The 24279-nt window shown below is 39.8% G+C and overlaps 1 protein-coding gene across 5 annotated transcripts in view; it reads right to left on the reverse strand.

Moving 5' to 3' along the window:
• Positions 1-24279, reverse strand: part of THRAP3 (thyroid hormone receptor associated protein 3) — an 81027-nt gene that overhangs the window by 35550 nt on the left and 21198 nt on the right. For all 5 annotated transcript variants that reach the window (XM_023633282.2, XM_001503634.7, XM_070260427.1 and 2 more), the window contains one exon: positions 5093-5200. The gene's annotated coding sequence lies outside the window, so the exon portion shown is untranslated. The remainder of the gene's footprint in view (positions 1-5092; positions 5201-24279) is intronic.

Consider the following 24279-nt stretch of genomic DNA (forward strand, 5'->3'; position numbering starts at 1 on the left):
ACCACTGGGGATTATTTTCTCCCCATTTTTCAGAAGAACCCTCAGCTTTTCTAACTTAATAAAGACACTATAGCCTATGTTAACTAATGATCTACAGCTTCCTTCCAGCTCTCATTACGGTAAACCTTTTTAAAAACTAAATTAAACAGCCAATCATGACAACTATTTACTTTTCAAAATGAAATTATTATTAAAGACCTTGGGCTGAACCAGTGGTACATATTACAATCACCTACAGAGCTTAAAAAAAAAAGTCTATCAAAATTCTTATTCAGAATACCTGGAAAGAGATTAAAAATCAGTGGTTTATGGACATTCTTCACAGATCCCAAGGACCAGGACTATGGTCTCTCTTCATCAAGTAATAACCCCACCACTGATACACAGACATCTACTGTTCACATGGAGTTCTACATAAAGCCTATTTACAACTCTAAGAGCAGAAATCAGTTGTCTGACATCTTTTATAGACATTAGTCATTTTAGGATCAAATCATCTTCCCCAAACAAGTCTATCACACAGAGGTTTGGAGGGGAAAAAATGTGTGTTTTTATTTTGCTACATGTTAATCTATCACTGCTCTAAATTCTGTTTAGAATATGGAAGAGCATCAATCAATAACTAAATCATATTCATTTATGTCTTCTGCCCTTCAGAAGTATGAGCTCTTAGAGCTGCACTGTCCAACACACACGTGGCCACCAAGCACCTGAAATATGGCTGGTCTGAACTGAGAGGAGCTGTATGTACAAAATAAATACAGGATTTCGAAGACTTAATACGAAACCAGAATGTAAAGTATCTCATTAACTATTTTTTATATTAATTACATGTTAAAATGAGAATGTGGTGGATATATTACATAAAAGATATTAAAATTAATTTCATCTTTTTTTTTTAATGTGGCCTCTAGAAAATGTGAAATTACACGTGGCTCATGCTAGACTTCTCTTGGACAGTGCTGTCCTAAAGGAAAACAATGATTACGTCTTTTCAGGTGCTCAGGTTTTGAACCTGATCCAATATTTTCAGTCGCTTTTAAATTCATCATTTATTTTAGCAGTTTCTAGTCTCTATCCACTAAGAGTTCCTGTTGAGCTAACTACCTGATGTCTTTCCATTTACATCGCACTTTACCAGAGAAGTTGGGGGAAAAAAAAGAGATGTCTTAACATACACAAAACTCTACGTAAAAAATCAAAAACGATTTCAAAATCTGCTATCATTGGGGCTGGCCTAAAGTTTGCGCGCTCCGCTGCAGGCGGCCCAGTGTTTCGTTGGTTCGAATCCTGGGTGCGGACATGGCACTGCTCATCAAACCACGCTGAGGCAGCGTCCCACATGCCACAACTAGAAGGACCACAACGAAGAATATACAACTATGTACTGGGAGGCTTTGGGAGAAAAAGGAAAAAAATAAAATCTTTAAAAAAAAAATCTGCTATCATTTTGGATCTTACCACTCACCTGAGTCTACAAAAGAAAAGAAATCCAAGAACTCAATCTGTTGCTTCCATTTAAAATGAATTAAGGCACTATTCAAAGCTACCTAAATTTGAGAAAACTCAACTACCCCAAGCCCAGGTAGATGCAAACACTCAACCAGAACTTAGCTCAGACACACGTGGCCACTGCAGCTCTCCTCTCTTGGATTTCCTTCAGGAACGGCATGTAAACTACCTAGACAAATAAGCCTATTTCCTAGAACACCTTAAATTTGCTCTTTTAAAAAAGGAACAAAACTGATTCATCAGATTTATAATACGAAAGCTCTGGCTTGCCAGTTTCAAAACTCTAAGTGATCTGGCCCCTGCCTACTTCTCCATCATCATCTCCAACCACTCTCCCCGCCTTCAATCATTCTACCCGAGCCAGTACGGCCTTCTCTCTCTTCCGTAAACAAGCCAGGCATCCAGACACTCAGCATCTGTACACTGGCCCGTGTGTCCACACAAACACCCTTCTGCGGTCTCAGGCAGGCTGGCTCCTTTCTCATCCTTCGGATTTCAGCTACTTGTCAAGATCTTCCTCTAGTTCACTATCCAATGAAACCTCACTGTTTCCACACCCCCAAGTTACCCTGCAGTCCTACTGTTTTCCTAGCACTTAGGAAAATCTGAAACTATCTCATCTGCCTCTCCAAACTTACAGTAAGCCCCCCAAGAACAGGGGTCCTGTCCGTCTTGCTCACAGCTGATATCCCTAGCACAGACAACAGGCACAGCAATGAGCACTCCAGCGTCTGACTGAATGAATCAAAAAATCCAAAGCTGCCTTTACACACACTCACTCCCCATTAACAGAGGAGGGAAAAAAAGCTGCCTTAAAAGATGAAGGTGAGGGGCTGGCCCCGTGGCCGAGTGGTTGAGTTCGCGCGCTCCGCTGCAGGCGGCCCAGTGTTTCGTTAGTTCGAATCCTGGGCGCGGACATGGCACTGCTCATCAGACCACGCTGAGGCAGCGTCCCACATGCCACAGCTAGAAGGACCCACAACTAAGAATATGCAACTATGTACCTGGGGGCTTTGGGGAGAAAAAGGAAAAAAATAAAAATCTTTAAAAAAAAAAGATGAAGGTGAGAACCTTAGAGGTTAAGATAATCTAGTAAGCTTATTTTAAAAATTATACAACTGGCTTCCTATGTACATGTCCTTCTAGTCTTTATTTTCTAATTTCTAATACTTAAGCCTCTTGAAGAACTGCCATATTTCTGTATGGATAAAAATAAGTACAGAAATAATTACATTTTGCTTGCTGAAGCTGGAGAGGGAAGAAAGGCTTGCATCACTAAGTATTTAAAGATGAAATAAGGCTATAATAATAAAAATATTGAGGATTAGCACAAGACTAGACAGATAACGGTAAAAAAGACAAAGTTTAGGGCCAGGCCCCGTGGCCGAGTGGTTAAGTTCACGTGCTCCGCCTTCGTCGGCCCAGGGTTTCACAGGTTCAGATCCTGGGCACGGACATGGCACTGCTCATGAGGCCACGGTGAGGCAGCGTCCCACATGCCACAACTAGAAGGACCCACAACTAAAAATATACAACTATGTACCGGGGGGGAATTGGGGGAGTAAAGGCAGGGAAAAAAAAAGAAGACTGGCAACAGTTGTTAGCTCAGGTGCCAATCTTTAAAAAATAAATAAATAAATAAAGACGAAGTTTAGAAACAGACCCTATAATACACCCTTACAAAGGGTGCTTTTCAAAGAACCAGAAAAAAGGATAAACCAATAGTTGGGACAACTGACTAACGACTCGGTACAAAAAGCTGGATTTCTTCTTACCATAAACAGAAATAAAATTCCAAATATAGTAAAGAAATGTAAAAATATAAGCCATTAAAAAAGAGAATATTAGTGTCAATTTCATAGGCCTATATGAGCCTATTAAAAAGATTATCACTGGGGGCCAGCCCGGTGCACAGTGGTTAAGTTTGGACGTTCCGCTTTGGCGACCCGGGTTCGCCGGTTCAGATCCCAGGTGCAGACATGGCACCACTTGGCAAAAGCCATGCTGTGGTAGGCATCCCACGTATAAAGTAGAGGAAGATGGGCATGGATGTTAACTCAGGGCCAGTATTCCTCAGCAAAAAAGAGGAGGATTGGCAGTAGTCAGCTCAGGGCTAATCCCCCCCCCACCAAAAAAACAATATCATCAATTTTCTCAAAGGTAAAAGATACTGTATCCATCATAAATGCTGACAAAAATAAATTTAAATGAAACCTTAAAAAAATAAAAATATAAGGACAGGAACACAAGAATAAGAATAATAGGGGGGCTAGCCCTGTAGCCGAGTGGTTAAGTTCACACTCCGCTTCAGTGACCAGGGGGTTCGCTGGTTCAGATCCTGGGTGCGGACATGGCACCGCTTATGAGGCCATGCTAAGGTGGCATCCCACATGCCACAACTAGAGGGACCCACAACTAGAATACACAACTAGGTACTGGGGGCATTTGGGGAAGAAAAAGCAGGAAAAAAAAATAGAAGATTGGCTACAGTTGTTAGCTCAGGTGCCAATCTTTTAAAAAAAAAAAAGAACAGGAAAATTGACCATAGCATGCAACATAATTTGGCTGTGAATAAGCTACACATAACCATAATACTGTCAACAGTGACTATTACTCTAACCAAAATTATATTATAAACAGTGACAATAAATGTGGATATATGACGTAGTCAGGGGATTCTACCAGAAACTGTTACTATCCAAAGTGGGAAGTTAATAAATAATACCAGAAGCTGTAAAGTCATTAAGTAGCAAAATAAGCTTATCATTTAGAGGTAGCACCAAAAGAAACAGTAAAGAGTTGAAAACGACTGCCTCTAGGGACTGGGAAGGAGGTGGGCAGGCACTGCTGTTTTTCATAAAAAGCCCTGTGGAGCTGATGGTCTGACATGTCTATTACAGGGTTTTTGTACATGTTTTAATAAAAAGTAAAATTAAAAAAGTACAAATGCATATGGAAAATGCTTTTTAAAGTTAAGACAGGAAAATGTACTATGGGGGAAATCAAATGTATACATGAATTTATTCATATCCATCACAAAGTTATCTAAGACAGGGAAAAAGGAGAGAAAAGACTAAATGCCTACCAAAAAGGAGCTAGTGAGATCAACTATATGGCACATCCATGATGAAATACCATAAGTCATTTAAAAATGCAAACAGGAAAAAATTTGTTCTTGTGAACAAGAACCATGTGACAAGGAAGTACAATTCCAATTTTGATTACACACACACATATCCAAGTAACACAGGGATGAAAAGAGTGTTCACAAAATGTTAATGATAATAGATAAGTTTATGGATGATCTTTCTCAGTATTTCCAAATGAATAAACGTGTTATTAAAGAACTCAAAAGTTAGTTAAAATAAAAAAGTAACTGCTGCTTCTACAAGTTGGAATGAAATCAGAGCAAAGCTACTTTATCATCTTGTTTCAGTTTGTTAAACTGAAAAACAAACACTGCCTAATAAGAAGCCAGAACTTCCATTAAGGAATCTCCTGGATAAACAATTCTTAACATAAGACTGGTTTTGTAAGTCAGTGAAGTTATTATTAGTTCCTTTTACTACCATGCACTTACCTTATTTGAACAAAGATTCAGCTTGCACCAGATCCTAAACAGACACTCCCTCAAAAGAACACTGGCAGTGCTGCTGGCTTCTCCAATGTACAAAGTCAGGATAGGATTCTGGAATGAGAGGAAATAAGCGGTGATAAAAGTTATCCAAACCTTGCAGATTGCATCTCAAAATACAGATGCTTGAAATCTATAACCAAAAACTCTACTTTAGCCCTCAACTTCACCCTAAGTGGACACAGGCTTCTCTCTCAAAGTACCAGCCTGAGGAGCTCTGTCTCTCTCACACGTTCCCCTCCACCCAACCTTCCACAGCAAGGCTGCAGTACGGAAAGCTAAAACCTTCCTCTTGTAACCTGATACTTTTGCCAGCAATATTTCAGGTGGTATGGTTTGCATTATGCAAGACTAATTCACAAACTGCATAATTCAACCTGGAGGATTACCTCAGAAGAATTAGACACTTGAAACCAAAAACATTTAACTGAGGCACGCTGAACTAAATTTAACAAATACATTTCAAGTTAAAATAACTCCCCATTCTCATCCCTCAAAGCACGTGGAAAAAAGCCTTCTGATCCAATTGTTTAACATTCTCGTATCTAAACATTACTAAAATGACTTTACATCAATGCTATGTAGTGTTACCCAAAACAAGAAAAACAAAGTTCCAAGATCATCAAGCTCATATATGTAGTTAATGTCCTCACTCCTAGCTTATTAAAGCCTTATCATTCACCCATATTACTATAAAGTAGGAAGGTACCCAAGATTCAAATAACCTGAAGATGCAGTCTTGACATTAATCTTTTCTTTTCTTGCTTACTCAGCATTCACTCAGATACCCACCACCCTTAGCTTTCTCTGAAACCTGTGGTTTGCACGCTGCTCACCCTTGCTTAGTGCACCAGGAAAGAAAGGAATCTATTTCCTTAAGCTATGGTCTCTTGGTACATGTTGAACCCTCAGCCTAAAAATGACTCCTCCCCTCTCAGCAAACTCCTCCTCATTCCTATGAGGGTCTCCTTCCACAGTACGGTGTCCCTGGCTCGTGAAGCCTGGGTTAGGTACTGCTTCTCTGTGTTATCCTAGACGTGTCTCTCCTTACACTCATCTCATTGTATCTGTTAATATGTCAACTTCCCTCACAGGGCTGCGAACTCTATACACCTAACACTGATGTGTGTTTGCTGAGTAAACTGAATACCCAAGCAATAAACTCTTGACCTATACCAAAGGAAATCAGTAAGTGATATTACAAACAGGCAATAAGAATCCACTCTCAAAACTAACAGGATAAGACTTTGATCCAGATAAAATTAGTATTCAGTCAGATCCTTTACCAAATTAGAGACAACGTTGATAGATTTACTCAGTTGATAAACAGTAAAAATATAGCAATTTCAAACACTCATTCTTTCAAAATACTTTTGCATTTATTCTTGCAGGTCATTCTTAGAATTCATCCTAGGTTACATGAGCCAAAACTTCTTTCCCTGTTTCTAACTGCACAGGGGCTCACATCAGCCACCTCGAGGAAATCCCGATGACTGCTCCAGGACTGAGAACCGCTTACTCCACAACACAGTGAATTAAAGAAACAAACGACAGTATTCCAATACATCCATCCTTAAGGTTCTAATCGGACAGCAAGCACACATAAATTTGCCATTTTACTACCCCATCATGTTTCTTTCCTATTATTTAACCTCTTCTTGGATACTGGCAAGAATTCTATCATCCCAGCAAGTCTTCAATTTTCCACTGTCACAATGGGTGGAGAAGCAAATCTGAGGTTCTGGCCCTTAGTTATTCTGTGACAGTAAGGAGATACCTGAAGCCCTGAGTCATCCCTGCCACCACAGCTTTTATGTCCTGCCTGTGTCATCTGGACAGTCACAGGCATACTTTTCAGCCTTTATCTCCTGAACCTCCCTTGGTGAGATACCAGTATATTACCAAGGACACCCCAGCTAATACACACCAGTATATTAGCAAGAAAAATATCTCTTTTCCTCTTCTACACAATTTCCTTTTAACTGTCCACTTATTCAATAAAAAAATGTATCAAGTACCTACTACATTGCCAGGCACTATTCTAGGCAATGGAGATTCAACAATTAAAAACTCTCCTCATTCCTGGAGCTTACATTCTAGCGGGGAGATGGGGGCACATGAGGGAATGAAAGTTACGACTTTATATAAAGTGGTCAAGGAAAGCCTCTCTCACGAGACAGTTGAGCAGAGACTTGAAGAGAAAGAGTATGCTGTGCCTTCTCTGAAGGCAGAGAGGACCAAAGAGAGGAAACAGTAAGTGTAAAGACCTGGGGAGGAAACATGCTTGCCTTATCTGAGGAAGAGAGAAAAGGAGTGGCTGCAACGCACAACGCCGCCAGGGAGCAGTCGGAAGATGGGGTCAGAGGCTTGGGTGAGTGGATGAGGCCTTGCACGCCATCATAAGGACTTTGGTTTTCCTCTGGGTGATGTGGGCAGCCACTGAGTGTTGTGAGCAGAGGAGTAACATGACCAGAATTACGTTTTAAAGGACTGAATTATGTTTCAAAAGTTATGTTTTAAAAGGATCATTTTGGCTGCTGAGTGTAGAATAGATTTTAACAGGGCAAGGTCATAAGAAATTGGCAGATATTGCCTACAATAATGCAGGTAAAGGAATGCAGTGGCTTAGACCAGAATGGAATACTCCCACACTCCATACACTGCTAGACCTTAAGTAACAACATAGTTCCTAAACACAAAGCATGAACACTAACATTCGAGGACCATAGCACTTGTACCTTCTACGGTTAAAGAAGACTTGAAATGTTTTTCTCATCTCTCCTCAAGCACCTCTGGTAATCTTTTATGAAGATACAGAATACAAGGAAATACAAGGATGACCGTGCCTGCTCCTATGAACCTGAGGTCAAGGCTAGTCCTTTAAGCCACCAGGCAACTTGCTTATATATTACTTAAGGACTAATGTGTTCTAGTTTCAAAGCATGATGGTGTCAACAAAAGTGAACAAAAGAGGACAGTGTCTTCTATTCAAGTTAACCCAAGGTATCCAATAAATAACGAAATTTAACCTTAGCCACTCCCCATTGAAAAAAATACTAGGAATTGATGAGATTAGGACAGTTGAGCAAATAAACCTTTAGTCTGTCTAAGCAGCTTCCATGGGTATCAGCAGGAACCAAGATTGAATCCAAGACTGGTGAAATTACTATGAACGGCTCTGGAGAGAAAGACACATACCTCCAAGTGCGTCATGCATACAGGGCCTTCTACATTAGGGGGTCAGCAAATGATGCACAGGCCAAATCTAGCCCAACCTGTTTTTGTACCACCCATGAGCTAAGAACGGTTTCCACATTTTTAAATGGTTGAAAAAAATCGAGATTTCATGTGAAATTTCTGTGAAATTCCAATTTCAGCATCCACGAAGGGTTTTATTGGAAAACAGCTAGATCCATTCGTTTACAGACAGCTGCTTTCACACTACAACAGCAGAGTCTGGTTGCAAAAGAGACTGGATGCAGTGGTCTCACCACTCTGCACAGCTACAAACTGCAGTGAGGCAGTTACAACTCTACAGTATTTGAAGCACTGTGCAGTGTCATATCATATATTATTTTTAAACCATCAGTGCATATCCATATGTCAAAACAAGAAAAGAAAAGCGGACTGTTAAAGAGAATGTTGCCCATTTAAGGCACAGTGTGGAGGTCAGTGGGGGCAACATCAGTAGTCAATTACAAGGCAGGTGGAGGGGAAAGGTGCTGACCTAAGTAATATGAAAATGAGTGGAAGAGGGAAGAGTGAAAGCAAAAGGAACTGCACATAACCACTGTATTCTAGTTGTTAAAGTCGTTTCCCAGGGGATATGGGTTAACAATTCTGACATCACTACACATATATACTGGAATTAATAAATAAGAACATGGTAAGAGCCAAGTTTCTCGGTTGAGAATCGCAGGATAGTCAAGAAAAAAGCAAAGGCTGGAATGGTGCACACAGTACTGGATTAGAGTTGGAGACAGCACTATGAACTCATGTTTAGCTTACTGCAGATACAAATGGATATATGTGGAAATATCAAGAACTCAGATATTTCTATACGTATACAGAATACATGTTAATATACAGATATTTCCTGTAAGTATACATATTTTTCTATAGGTATATGAAATATATGTTAGCATATACACATCTATTTCCTTGCTTTGTCAGCCTACAAGACCTAGAAGCAATAATACTCCAGTAGCAAAGAGCACACCTAGCACCCAGACCTTGATTTCTAATACCATTGTCCAGTGAAAGAAACCAGGGCTCCTTGGAGAAATGGCTGGATCCTAGGGGTGGGGCAGGCAATACACAGGATGAGCCTGGAGTATCTTGCAAGGTCAGAAAGTAAGGAAGTGTTTAAAAAAAAAAAAAAAAAACCCCACAATGAAGGACACTCCTGTCCATCTGAGAGTTCTTAGCCAAAACTGGAAATATCTGAACAAAATACAGTCGTACCAGATAACTCAAAGTATAAAATATCCATGAGTCCACACAGATATAAATAAACGACTGAATAAATCAACAAATGGATGAGAAGAGACCAATCTCTCCTGCAGAAGAATTCCAAATAAATTACGTATATACTCCACCTTCAAGGGGGTGGAACATAACTCTCCACTCCTTAAGTGGAGTGGAGTCAGCCTAGTGATTTCCTTCCATAGACTACAGTATGGAAGGCAAGGGAGGGAGTAACTTACGTTGGAGAAACTAGCCAGGACTAAGGTTAACATCAACAATAAATCACGTTGATAGCATACACTCCTTGACATGATATGATGAAAATGGCACTTTACCTCTGTGGGCTTTCTCCCCAAAATCCCTAACGCCTGTCTAATCATGAGAAAAATATCAGACAAATACCAATTGAGGAACATTCTACAAAACATCCAGTACTCCTCAAAACTGTCAAGGTCATCAAAAATAAGAAAAGTCTAAGAAACCGGTCACAGCCAAGAGGAGTCTAAGGAGACATGACAACTAAATGTATATCCTAGATGAGATCCTGGAACAGAAAAAGGACATAAGGTAAAAAAACCAAGAAAATCTGAATAAAGTATAAACTTTAGGAATGTGTCAATATTGGTTCATCAGTTGTGACCAATGTACCGTGCTAATTTAAGATGTTAACAACAGAGGAAACTGGTATGGGGTAGAACTCTCTGTACTATTTTCTCACATTTTCTGTAAATCTGAAACTCTTCAAAAACAAAACATTTGTGTGGGGCTGGCCCCAGGGCCAAGTGGTTAAGCTCGCGTGCTCCGCTTCGGCGGCTGCGTGTTTCCTTGGTTCCATCCTGGGCGCAGACCTGGCACTGCTCATCAAGCCTTGCTCAGTCATCAAGAGGCAAGGAACACCAATCAAAATCATTTACCCTTTTTCCTCAACAAATGGTTTTTTTTTCCTTTTTCTTCTACCCAAAGCCCCCCAATACATAGTTGTATATTCTAGCTGTAGGTCTTTCTTGTTCTGCTGTGTGGGACGCCACCTCAGCAAGGCTTGATGAGCAGTGCTAGGTCTGCGCCCAGGATGGAACCAGGGAAACACTCAGCCGCTGAAGCGGAGCACGCGAGCTTAACCACTTGGTCATAGGGCCAGCCCCACACAAATGTTTTGTTGTTGAACAGTTTCAGATTTACAGAAAATCTGAGAAAATAGTACAGAGAGTTCCTGCCCCGATACCAGTTTCCTCTGTTAACTTTATTTTTTTGAGGAAGATTAGCCCTGAGCTAACTACCACCAATCCTCCTCTTTTTGCTGAGGAAAACTGGCCCTGAGCTAACATCCGTGCCCATCTTCCTCTACTTTATACGTGGGACGCCTGCCACAGCATGGCTTTTGCCAAGCAGTGCCACGTCCGCACCCGGGATCCGAACCGCAAACCCCGGGCCGCCGAGAAGCTGAACGTGTGAACTCAACTGCTGCGCCACCAGACTGGCCCCCTGTTGTTAACATCTTAAATTAGTGCGGTACATTCCTCACAACTGATGAACCAATACTGATACATTCTTATTAACTAAAGTTTATACTTTATTCAGATTTCCTTAGTTTTTACCTTATGCCCTTTTTCTGTTCCAGGATCTCATCTAGGATATACATTTAGTTGTCGTGTCTCCTTAGACTCCTCTTGGCTGTGACAGGTTTCTTAGACTTTTCTTATTTTTGATGACCTTGACAGTTTTGAGGAGTACTGGGCTGGATGTTTTGTAGAAGGAGGATGACTGAAGCGATATAATTGATACTGCTGGGCTGTTTACTGGAGAAGTCAATGCTGAGTCTGAAGTGACTGAAGAGTGAGTTAGCTTCTACGAATAATCTGTGTGGAACACCAATTCAATACAATCCGAACTTGAATCTGCTAATATGTGTCACAAACGATGGTGATAAAAATGTGTGGAGAACAAAGGGCTAAGTTCGACAAATTTAGAGAACTTGCAAAAATGTAAGGTATTTAAGGCATATGGTTGGTTATTCACTGTACTATTCATCAGGAGGTATTTTGCAAAAAACTTTTAATCCATCGTGTGTTACTGAGCCAGTATTATCAGGAGTGACCTTCATGCGCTCTCAATTCACTTTCATAGACTTAACTATCATCAGTTTTGTGAATTCTTGGCAGAAATATAAGATGAATCCTGACATGCCCTATCAAATAGGCTTAGCATAGTTCAATGGCTTAGCAGCAGTAAAATTTTTTGGTTGTTTTTTAGCTCAGGGCTGAAAGTGAAATTTTTCTGAACAAGAACCACCACCCTTAAACACTATTATTGAATACTGAATAGCTTTGGAAATTAGCTTTTCAGCAGACTTGAGCCAACTGTGCAACTGAGGAGCTTCCATCTACTCTTCGATTGGAAATGATTAATCTGCATGCTAAAAGGCAAATATCAAGTATCTAACAGAATTCTATAAATGCATTCCAAGTGATGAATATGCTCAGTTAGAATCATATGCTCCAAATAAATCATATGCTCATGGATTAATACTAGCACTTGGCAGTACTTATCTGTGTGAAAAGACAGTTCCAAAGATAACATACGTAAAGTCTCACTACACATTTCAGCATTAACAGATGGACATTTGCCATCGATTTTAATAGGTAAAGCTAACTTTCATCCCCAATGACGTGGAATGCTATCCCCCAAAAAGAATTCCATTCTTCTCACTAACAGATCTGCCTTACAAAACTTGTATTCAATTATTATATTTTGAATTTTGCCAATAAAAAAAGTTCTCTCTTGTTATTTAAGTACCTACATAATATCCCCAATTTTGCCCAGCAACTTACAGTAAGGCAAATAAAATTAGTAACCAATCATCCCAAAACAATTTCCAAAGCACTGACCCGATAAATACTATGAAAGCACACGCTCTAAAGCTGGACAGCCTAGGTTTGACTCCTAGCTCCACCAGCTAGTAGCTGTTGAGACCTGTGATAAGTTACTTAATTAAATCTCAATCTCTGTCTCCTCTCTGTGAAACTGGTTCCTACTATACAGGGTTGTCATGAAAACTGACTAAGTTAATATATGTGCAAAGCACTTGACACAGTGCTTACCACATAGCAAATACTAAATACTATTATTAATCAGGCCAATGTCAAATGACAGGGTTAAAAGCCAACAAGACTTCTTCCAGCGGGTATGAGTAGTCACTTGGTTATTAAACAATTACCTTCTCTATCAAGAATTCAAAGTTTGGCTTTATGGCAGACTCAGAACACAAGACACTTTTTATATCTTCAAAAATTCTTAAAGAAGCAGTGTGCTCTGGCAACAAATCCAAGCCTATACTTGATTCCACGCTGAATGAATCTGCCCTGTAAATGACGCCATTATTCCGTGCCCCAGGTTCTCAACTTACAGGACAGGAGCAACATGCCATCTGTGCACCTGATACTTTCTACCTAGACGGGTGGTTTTTCAAGTCATGCTCTCAGGCTGAAACCTCCAGCACATCCAGCTGACAAGACTGTCGGGAAATCATAACAGCTACTTTCCCAGAATTTATCACCTTTTTATCACGTTACACAACTGTTATAAGCTACCCCATTTCCCTACAACATAACCCTCTATTTCTCTGAAAACTACTAGTCATGCATTATTACTACATGGCACCTTGAGGGTGAGTACTAAATCAAATTCCTTTTTGTGTCCCCAGCGTCTAGAAACATGTTTGTTAAATGACAAATGAATATTAGCTATATATATATATATTTTTTTACTATAGTAAAATATACCTAACACAAAATTTACCATTTTAAAGTGTACACTTCAGATCAGTGGCATTAAGTACATTCACACTGTTATGAACCATCACCAATCCATCTACAGAAGTTTCTCATCTTTCCAACTGAAACTGTGCGCTCATTAAACAGTAACTTCCCCCCTCCTCACAACCACAATTCTACTTCGTCTCTATAAATTTGACTACTCTAGGTACCTCATGTAAGTGGAATCATACAACATTTGTCCTTTTATGTCTAGCTTGCCACCTACCATAATGTCTTCACGGTTCATCCATGTTGTTGCATATGTACACAGTTTTAAAAAGAGAAAAACATGTACAGAATCAGAGAACTTGAAATATTAACATAAACTTTTCTTTGCTTGAGTAAACAGAAATGTTTAATTCTTTTTACCTAGTTTTTTTTTCTTTTTAGTAATACGTGCACAGTAAAAATTTCAAACTGTACCAGAGTATATAATGAAAAGAAGTCTCCTGTCTAACTTCTACCCTCCGTCTCCCCAACTTGCAGTCCCCCTCCCTGGTTTAATATTTTACTTTGGAACACAACCACCAACCATATGCTGCCTTGCCTTGAGGATGTCCTATTAGTAAGAGATTCAGTTGGCCTATCAGGACTGGCTATTCCTCTCTTCTAAAAATACTAACACAAAGATATAAAACAATGTACAAAAAAATTTTTTAAACATTTTACAAATATTTCACTGGGTTAACATTCACTGAGTGCACCCTATGAATAATGTCTTCACTAAACAGCATATTGAGGCAAGAAAGAGTACAAGCTCTGGAATCACATAAAAAGCAGTTTAAAACATTTTGATTCTTGAGCCTCAGTTTCCTGATCTATCAAACAGAAGTAACACTACCTCAGAAGTTGCTGCAATGATTAAATGAGGAAAACATCCAAATTATAGTATGGTTCCTAGTAATATAGGAAGCACTCAAATAACAGTAATAAATAATTGTTGATTTCCTTCAGTGAGCAGTGTGGAGAGCACAGATGAATGCGAAAATCCATGCCATCCCAGGTGCTTATAACGGAACAGAGGAGTTTCTCTCTGCTCAGTATTACCCTGATTCCACGGAGAACCTGGTGAATACAATTTCCAGCCTACGTTTATAACTTTTATGGATCTACTTCTAAACCTCACTAAAATAGTTATTTGTAAAAAATAATTGGGACTGGGAGCGCTGGGAGAAGGAAAAGTTCATTATCATCAGACCATGTGTAGGGTATGTAACCTCCACATGGTCTATAGCTGGCTTTAATCAAACAGCGGAGGGGCCGGCCCGGTGGCACAGCGGTTAACTGCACACGTTCCACTTTGGCAGCCCGGGGTTCCCCAGTTCGGATCCTGGGTGCAGACAGACATGACACCGCTTGGCAAGCCATGCTGTGGTAGGCGTTCCACATATAAAGCACAGGAAGATAGGTACGGATGTTAGCTCAGGGCCAGTCTTCCTCAGCAAAAAGAGGAGGACTGGCAGCCGTTAGCTCAGGGCTAATCTTCCTCAAAAAAATAAAAAATAAAAACAAAAAAAGAGCAGAGTCTTGTGATTAAGAGACCACGATCCACTCTAATCTAGATGCAAAAACACTACCCAGGAGAATATCCACTTTGGACAAATACGACTGGAATTAGTTATAGGGCATTAAGAACTGGAAGCAGTCCTAGAGCTCTTATCTAGCACAACCCTAGTTTTACAGACAGGAATTGAGTCCAAAAAAGGAAGAGATCTGCCCAGGAAGTGAGCTAATACTGGAGCCCGAAGGCTCCCGGCTCTCGGTGGCCCAGTTCTTTCACATCATCATGCCTTTTATCTGTTCAAGAACTTTAAGCCACAAACTTCATCCAGTTGGCTCTGATTTCTCACTTTTCTTCCCAGTTACTTACTATCGAAGGGAAGTTTGTTCTTAAGGTGCCTTAGGAAATCAGTCTTAGAAAACATTCCTAAATAATCTCATTATTATTTGGCTAAAACGTACTCTACTGGAAGCTCCAGGGAATGTTAAACAAGAACAAACGTAACTCACTAAAGACCTATTTGAAAGGCAATTTCAGTCAACAGAAAACTCTTAATTTTAGAGTTGCAAAAGCAGATGGTACATTCAGAGTTCATCTTCCACAACTGTTTAGTTTTACCAAAAAAGTTTCACCCAAAATAGTAATTTGATTAATAACCCATTTAACCCAGAGTATCAGACCAGGATAACCAACTTTTAGATGAGTCACACTTGCTTTCTTTTGTAAACAAGCAACAGGAAAGAGACTGAATTTGATGCCAGAATACTCTGCCACAAATATGATCAAGTCATGCTGGAGAATCTACTAAAACACATTGATCTTTGGAGATTTTTTCTTCTTTTTTTTTTCTTTTTTAAATTACAAGTCAGAAGTAGAAACTGGTTTGACATGAAGGTCAATAACTACTTCTCAGAGTACTGCCAAATTAAACTTATTTTTAACCAAACTTACTACTAGAAATAATCCTACAAGCAGTCTGAAAATCTATCCAAAATGTCCATCTTTTCTGGTTCTAATTCTAGAAAATAAATGTGCAGCTGCTTTGCAGCTGATGTTAACCCAACAGCAATTTACAGACACCATTAGGGGAACGCAAGCCTCCTCCTGCAAAACACCAAGGCCACCTAGGCACTCCTAGCACAGGTCCTCATGAAACGCATCTTGCTTCCGAAGCAGTCACAAGCAATCTAACAGCTACCAGAATCAGCCCTACATTCATAAGTTTAACCAGGAAAATAGATTGCTACAAAAACTGGCATAACCACATATGTTATTTACTAAGAGAACTGTCATCTGTCAAAGTGATTCTTGTAAATAGAGTTTTCTCTCTAAAAGATTTAATCAGCTGTTTGACTCATGCCATCCCTGATTTAGCAATCCTGCTTTCCAGTTCCTGGAAATTTGGTTTCAGAGTACATTAACATTTTTCCAATTTCTCATGCATAAAGTTAAGAACATTTAAGCCCTGGCGAAAAGGTATAAAGGTCACTATACATAGCCCAAAAACAAGTCAAGACTTGAGGCTCAGAATATTGAGGAATACTAAAATAAATCACATGGGAAAAGTAAGATTAGACTCCTACCTCACATCCAAAACAAAAATAAACTCCAAGCGGACTAAACAAAACACAAGCAAATAAATATTAAGTGTGAAAAGGTTTTAAACTTTTAGAAGAAAACATAGGAGAATATCTGTACGAATTCAAGGTAGAGGATTTCAAAGAAGATATAAGTGTAAACCATAAAGGTAAAGATTGATAAGTATGTCTACATGCTTTAGAAAATCAAAACAAACCTACAGACTAGGAGAGTATATTTGCAACACATATAACCAAGGATTAAAATCCAGATTCTAGATTATATAAAGAACTTCTAGAAATCAATAAAAAGGCAAAAAATTGGGGGCCGGTCCAGTGCTGTAGTGGTTAAGCTCGCACACACTGTTTCAGCGGCCCAGGGTTCACAAGTTCAGATCCCAGGTGCGGACCTACACACTGCTCATCAAGCCACACTGTGGTGGCGTCCCACATACAAAACAGAAGAAGACTGGCACAGATGTTAGCTCAGCAACAATCTTCCTCAAGCAAAAAGAGGAAGACTGGCAACAGATGTTAGCTCAGGGCCAATCTTCCATAACATAAAATAAAAAATGGGGGAGTGTGCTCAAAAATTCAATTGTTTAGGTGAAAAAAGATTTATTAAATAAATATTTATTGAACACCTACCATACACCAGGCACTGTTCTAGGCACTAAAGATACAACTGACAAAAAGAGAAAGTCTTTGACCCCATGGTGGGGTGAGACATACAAACAAGTTAACTCTATACTGTGTATTAAATGACGACAAATGCTAAAAAATAAAGTGGAGTCGGGATAAGAACACGCAATTCAAAACAGAGGAAACTTATATGGCTAAAACACATATGAAAAGATATTCATCTTCACCAGTAATCTGAGAAATACAATTTAAAACTATAACAAAATATTTCATACTCATAAGAATGGCAAAAATTTTAAAGTCTAACAACATCAGGCATTGTTAAGATGTGCAGCATGGAGAGTATCAACTAGTCTAACCTCTCTGGAGAATAGCGTGATAGTGTCTAACAAACATGTGAACAGCCGGGGCCAGCCTCATGGCCGAACGGTTAAGTTCACGCACTCCGCTTCGGTGGCCCGGGGTTTCGCCAGTTCGGATCCTGGGCGCAGACATGGCACCGCTCATCAAGCCATGCTGGGGCAGCACCCCACATGTCAAACTACAAGGACCCACAACTATAAGTATACAACTATGTGCCGGAGGGCTTTGGGGAGAAAAACGAAAAATAAAATCTTTAAAAAAAAAAAAAAGATGTGAACATCCTATGACCAAGCAATTCCGCTTTTAGGTATAAACACTACAGAATCTCTCCCAAATCTATAGAAAATACATACAAGAATATTCTTGGGGCCAGCCCAGTTGCATAGTGGTTAGGTTCGCATGCTCCCCTTCAGCAGCCCAGGGTTCACAGGTTCAGATTCCGGGTGCAGACCTAGCACCACTCGTCAAGCCACACTGTGGTAGCATCCCACCCAGACAAAATAGAGGAAAATGGGCACAGATGTTAGCTCGGTGACAAATCTTCCTCAAGCAAAAAGAGAAGGACTGGCAACAGATGTTAGCTCAGGACCAACCTTCCTCACACACACACACATACACAAAAAAACAAGAAAAAAAATTCTTGACAGCACTGAGTACGAATAGAAAAACGGATATGAAGCTTAAAAACACACAAAAGTGATAGCATATTTTGTTTAGGAAAACATACATTCTTAATAGAAGTCTACAAAGACATGTAAGTATCATAAACACGAAAATCAGATGAGTACTTGGAGGCGAAGGGGGGAACAATTCTAAAGATTTAGCTACGGTGGGAGAGCTTTATTTCTTATAGGTATTAAATTGATCTCTGAAATACATGGGTACTAACTGCATTATTCTTTGCAATTTTTTGCATGTCTTATTTTTTTCTTGTTTTGTTTTGTTTTTTTAAAGATTGGCACCTGAGCTAACAACTGCTGCCAATCTTCTTTATTTTTTTTCCTGCTTTTTCTCCCCACTTCCCCCCAGTACATAGTTGTATATTTTAGTTGTGGGTCCTTCTAGTTGTGGCATGTGGGACACCACCTCAACATGGCCTGATAAGCGGTGCCATGTCCGCACTGTAGGGGAGGAGGACATTTCCTCTCCCCAAATGGGGGTTCGTCTGGCTGGAGAACAAATTAAATTCACATGAGACAGAATAGCAAGAGAAAATTAAACAAAGCTTTATGAGGAACCATGGCCCGGGGCCTTTCTTCCTGAAGGAAGAAAGGGCACCGAAGAAGTGGGGTGCAGACAGTGGTTATATACCCCCAAACGGGGTGTTTCACATGTGATTGAAATGTCCCTCCCACAATAGTCACAAGATTGCCCTGTCGGCACAGTGCTTGATGGACACAGCAGGTAATGGTCTGCTATCTCGGTGGGCGTAGCAGGAGGCAAGTGGATTGTCTGGAGCTGGGCAGTCACAGGTGAGCTCGGCAATCAGTTCCTAGCCTAAGGAAAGATGCTTAATCCTTAAGAAATGCCAGCATTGGGAGGGGGAGGGAAGTTAGTTACAGGTTACCAGACTAGCACAATAAAATGCAGATTTAAGTCTTTGCCTTTGGCATTGATTAAGAGCTTCCAGAGAGAAGGTCATCTCCTTTCTTCTTCCTGGTACAGAGAGGGAGCCACCCCCTACAGATAGAGATTTACCCTACAAATGCAAAGGTGTCCCAACAAAGGGCAAATCTCATTCCTCAGAGCCTCCTTCCCTGTCCCAGTTTATCAGAAGCAATCAGCCTCAAATAATCCTGATTCCAAAGAGACATATCTTGGGGTGGCCAATTCCAGGTCCCCACAGCACCCAGGATCCGAACCAGCGAAACCCGGAGCCGCCGAAGCGGAGAGCGCGAATTTAACCACTCAGCCACAGGGCCAGCCCCTGCATTCTTTTTTTAAGCATGAAAAAAAAAAACGTTTGTACAATGCTGAGCACTGAGGTTTTGCTACCTTTAGACTTCCTTTCCCAGTCCCTCTCTAGAGGGAAAAAAGACTAATATAATTCTCTATGAAAGTGACAGAAAAGTACAAGTATTCCTACGTTGCTCACAAGCTTCTTGGCCACACACATTAATTCAGATTTTTGCAAACAACTTCTAAAGATTGAAATAGGATTCATAAAGCAATGCTCTTAAGGTCAAATCAAAGAAACAACCTCATATTGAAGGGAAGGCATATGAAGGTGTATGTTGAATAGAGGCAGAGTGGTTAAGAGAAAGAGTTGCAAACACATGACCAACTTGCATGAAAATCCTCACTCCACTACTGTGCAGGCTCGACCAGGGTGTATAATTCTACTAAGTTTCCTCATCTTTAAGCAGTAGATACACTGGTCTTTTAAATTTATCATAAGGATTAAATGAATTAATGTATGTAAAGTACACAGCATGGTTTATTCCATAAGGGCAGTTTGAAAAATAACAACAACAAGAAAAGTTGGAAGGGAGAGGATAACAATGGATAGACTCAACAATGAGAATCTTGGGGCCGGCCCTGTGGCGCAGCGGTAAAGTGCGCACATTCCGCTTTGGCAGCCCGGGGTTCGCGGTTCGGATCCCGGGTGTGGACATGGCACCGCTAGGCAAGCCATGCTGTGGTAGGTGTCCCACATATAAAGCAGAGGAAGGTGGGCACAGATGTTAGCTCAGGGCCAGTCTTCCTCAGCAAAAAGAGGAAGATTGGCAGCAGTTAGCTCAGGGCTAACTTTCCTCCAAAAAAAAAAAAAGAGGATTTCATTTTTCCAAATTGTTTCAGTAGGAATCGAGGTGTATTTTACACTTCATTAAGACACTCCCCACCAGCAACATGCTTACATAATCACCAAACAACAAACCAAATCCTTTAAGATATTTCCATATCCAGAATCACCTTCAAAAAACTAAGCTGATGCATCTGTACAATGGAAAAAAGAGATCGTGCTAAATCCCTAGGATTTTGCCTAACTCCACATGAGGTCCTGACAATTCAGGTTCTGAATTACTTAGTGAGAAAAAAAATTTTCACTAAACGCTATATAACTTGTAACAAAAATGTAGCCAAGAAAAAGTTTTGAAATATTTTCAGCAGGAAACTAGATTATTCAAGAGATACTACATGAAAAGCTGAGTATTGCACTCACAATGCTTTATGATGGGAGACAAGCATCAAAATCGTATCCAGGCCTTACAATTTAGATCTGAACAATGGCTTCCTACACACTAAAAGGAGTAAAGGCAGGAGGATGAACAATCCAAAAGACAAGGCCTGTATCCCTTTACCTTTGCAGTGATATTTAACACCCAACAAGGAAACCAAAGATCCTCTCCCCCTCAGAAAGCACTCCCTATTTCTTACTGGCAGCTCTAAGATTAGTTATCAGAATAAGATTAAGTGAGAGGGCAAGGTCGAAATTCCAGCTGGAATAACATATATTGTACACAAAGTTGCAGCTTACATATATTTTTGACTAGTACGTAAAATCTTAGTTTCCTAACAACCACAGCAATAATAATAGTTAATTTCAAAACTAAATAATTTATTTTTCACTTAGATTCATGGCTCTTGTATGCAAATACCTCAACACATTAATGGTCAGAGTCAGGAAGCTTGCACTTTGGTTAACCATGTTAAAAATTTTTTCAGGGGCCGGCCCCATGGCCGAGTGGTTAAGTTCCTGTGCTCCGATTCAGCAGCCCGGTGTTTCGCCGGTTTGGATCCCAGGCACAGACATGGCATCGCTCATCAAGCCATGCTGAGGAGGCATCCCACATGCCACAACTAGAAAGACCCACAACTAAAACTACACAACTATGTACCAGGGAGCTCTGGAGAGGAAAAAAGGAAAAATAAAAAAATCTTAAAAAGAAAAATTTTTTTCAGTTTCCTTCTCTAAAGAGAAGATGTTTCAAAAATAAAAAGAAGGGGCCAGGGGTGGTCCCGTGGACAAGTGATTAAGTTCGCACGCTCCGCTGCAGGCAGCCCAGTGTTTCATTGGTTCGAATCCTGAGCATGGACATGGCACTGCTCATCAAACTACACTGAGGCAGCGTCCCACATGTCACAACTAGAAGGACCCACAACAAAGAATATACAACTATGTACTGGGGGGCTTTGGGGAGAAAAAGGAAAAATAATAAAATCTTTAAAAAAAATAAAATAAAATAAAAAATAAAAAGAAGGGGCCAGCCCGATGGCAGCAGCAGTTAAGTTCACATGTTCTGCTTCGGTGGCCTAGGATTCACCAATTTGGATCCCAGGTGCTGACCTACACACCGCTTGTCAGGCCATGCTGTGGTAGGCGTCCCACATATAAAGTAAAGAAAGATGGGCACAGACATTAGCTCAGGGATAGTCTTCCTCAGCAAAAAAGAGGAGGACCGGCCACAGATGTTAGGGCGAATCTTCCTCAAAAAAAATAAATAAATAAAATAAAAAATAAAAAGAAATGATCGTAACTGATATGACAAAGCATTTTCAACAGTTATATGACACTTATGTATCATTCATTCAGTAAATTTCAGATGCATTGCTTCTGAATCCAGAGCCCAACAACAATTTCTTAAGAGTTTATTCACTGCAATGGTTAAATTCAAATGGAGTGTAAAACAATTACATTTGAGAATTTCTACTGTGCTCACCTAATGGTTTACTCACCTGTCGAAACAGCACTAGACTAGAAGTCTTGGTTCCATTTGTGCATAAACTCATGTGAGACAAGATTTAACACTTTTACACATCCCAACCATTTAATAATCCAAACCATTAATAATCTGTCAGTAATAAAAGAAATGATAATACATGACTATGCTTAACTTTCACAGGATACTGAACTGTATAATTTTTCATGTATCCTTTATATTAGTATCAAACATATAAACTGTAATTCTCTCAAGGGAAGGAAGGAAAGAAGCAAGGAGTATTTTTATTTCAGAGATGGAAAGATCCAGAAAGCTAGGCAAACATTATCAATTCTGAAATACATCTACTTGCAGCAAGGGGTATCAAAAAGCCTCCGTGTCAGCCGGTGGATTCAAGTCCATTACTCCTGAATAGGAGTTAAATAACTTAACTTTGGATCTAATAATCATGACAACACAAAATGGAGATGTTTTATCATCTAAGGAGTCTGTCCTAATTTATTGGTCAATCTACTCCCTGTACCCTTACTCTGAGCAGCAGCACAGTGGCTATGAGGGGAGGTTTAGAATCAGACCTAGGTTCAAATCCATCTCCCTTAATTAATCTCTTGTGCCCCAGCTTTATCATTTGTAAAACAAAAGACTCTTCACTTACCTCGTAAAGTACAGGATTAGATGAGAGAACATATGTAAAGTGCTTAAAGAAGCACTGACTTTGAAAGAAATCTCAGTCTATAAAAGTACTTCTTTATGTTGGGGTTAACCTTACACCCAGGTTTGCTCAAGACAGTTTACACCTGCTGTCCCAGAGTATTAACAGTGTCCCCTCTCTCAATAGTGTCTTGGTTCAAAGAGATAAATTATATGGTCACAATATCAATTAGGCAAAAATGAACCTAACTCAAGATAAACGTCATCATTAAACCAGGTGAAAAGTGAACTATTCCAGATAAGAACTGGCACCAAAACCTATCCAAGCACTTATAAATTAAAGAAAGACAGTCGCATTTCAGTGTGTAAATTTTAACCCCCTCCCCTCCCAAAAAGTGGAATCATAAGCAAATACTGAACTCTAGCTAATGATATGCATGTTGACATGTTTAGATGTGAAATGTACTGATATCTGCAACTTACTGTAAAATGCTTCAAAAAAAATAAGACAGGAAATGGGCAAGGACTTGAAAAGACATCTCTCCAAAGAAGATATACAAATGGCCCATAAGCACATGAAAAGATACTCAATACCACTAATATTAGGGAAAGGTAAACCAAAACTACAATGAGATACCACCTCACACCCATTAGAATGGCTATTAAAATTAAACATAGAATCAGCAATTCCACTCCTGCGTATAATACCCAAAAGAATTGAAAGCAGGGTTTTGAAGAGCTATTTGTATGCCCATACTCACAGCAGCATCATTCACAGTTGCTAAAAGGTGGAAGCAACCCAAGTGTCCAAGGAGGGATGAATGGATAAGCAAAATGTGGTATACACATACAATGGAATATTATTCAGCCTGAAAAGGGAAGGAAATCCTGACAGGTTACAAGATGGATGAACCTTGAGGACATTATGCTGTGTGAAATAAGCCAGTCACAAATAGACAAACACTGTATGATTCCACTTATATGCTGTATTTAGAATAGTGAAAATCTTAGAGACAGAAAGGAGAATGGTGGTCCTCAGAGACTTGGGGGAGGGGAGAATGCTGAGTTACTGTTTAATGGGCAGAGCTTCAGTTTTTCAAGATGAAAAGAGTTCTGGAGATGGATGGGTGGTAATGGTTGCATGACAAAATGAATGTATTTAATACCAATGAATTGTACACTTAAAAATTACTAACATGGTAAATTTTATGTGTATTTTGCCACAATAAAAAAAACTGGGGGGAAAAAAGATGGATGATGAGTTTAAAAGATATGTTATAAAGCACATACAGCAGAACGCTAACAAACGTAGAACCTCGGTAACGGGCATACGGGTGCTCGCCGCACAGTTCTTTCAACTCCTCTGTATGCCTGAAATCTTTCATAACACAACGCTGGAGGAAAAAAGAAACCAAAGAAATGGTCATCCCTGTTAAAATACACCTGCTGCAGAGCACTT

This window comes from Equus caballus, chromosome 2 (genome assembly GCF_041296265.1).
Source record: "Equus caballus isolate H_3958 breed thoroughbred chromosome 2, TB-T2T, whole genome shotgun sequence".
NCBI classification, from domain to species: Eukaryota; Metazoa; Chordata; class Mammalia; order Perissodactyla; family Equidae; genus Equus; species Equus caballus.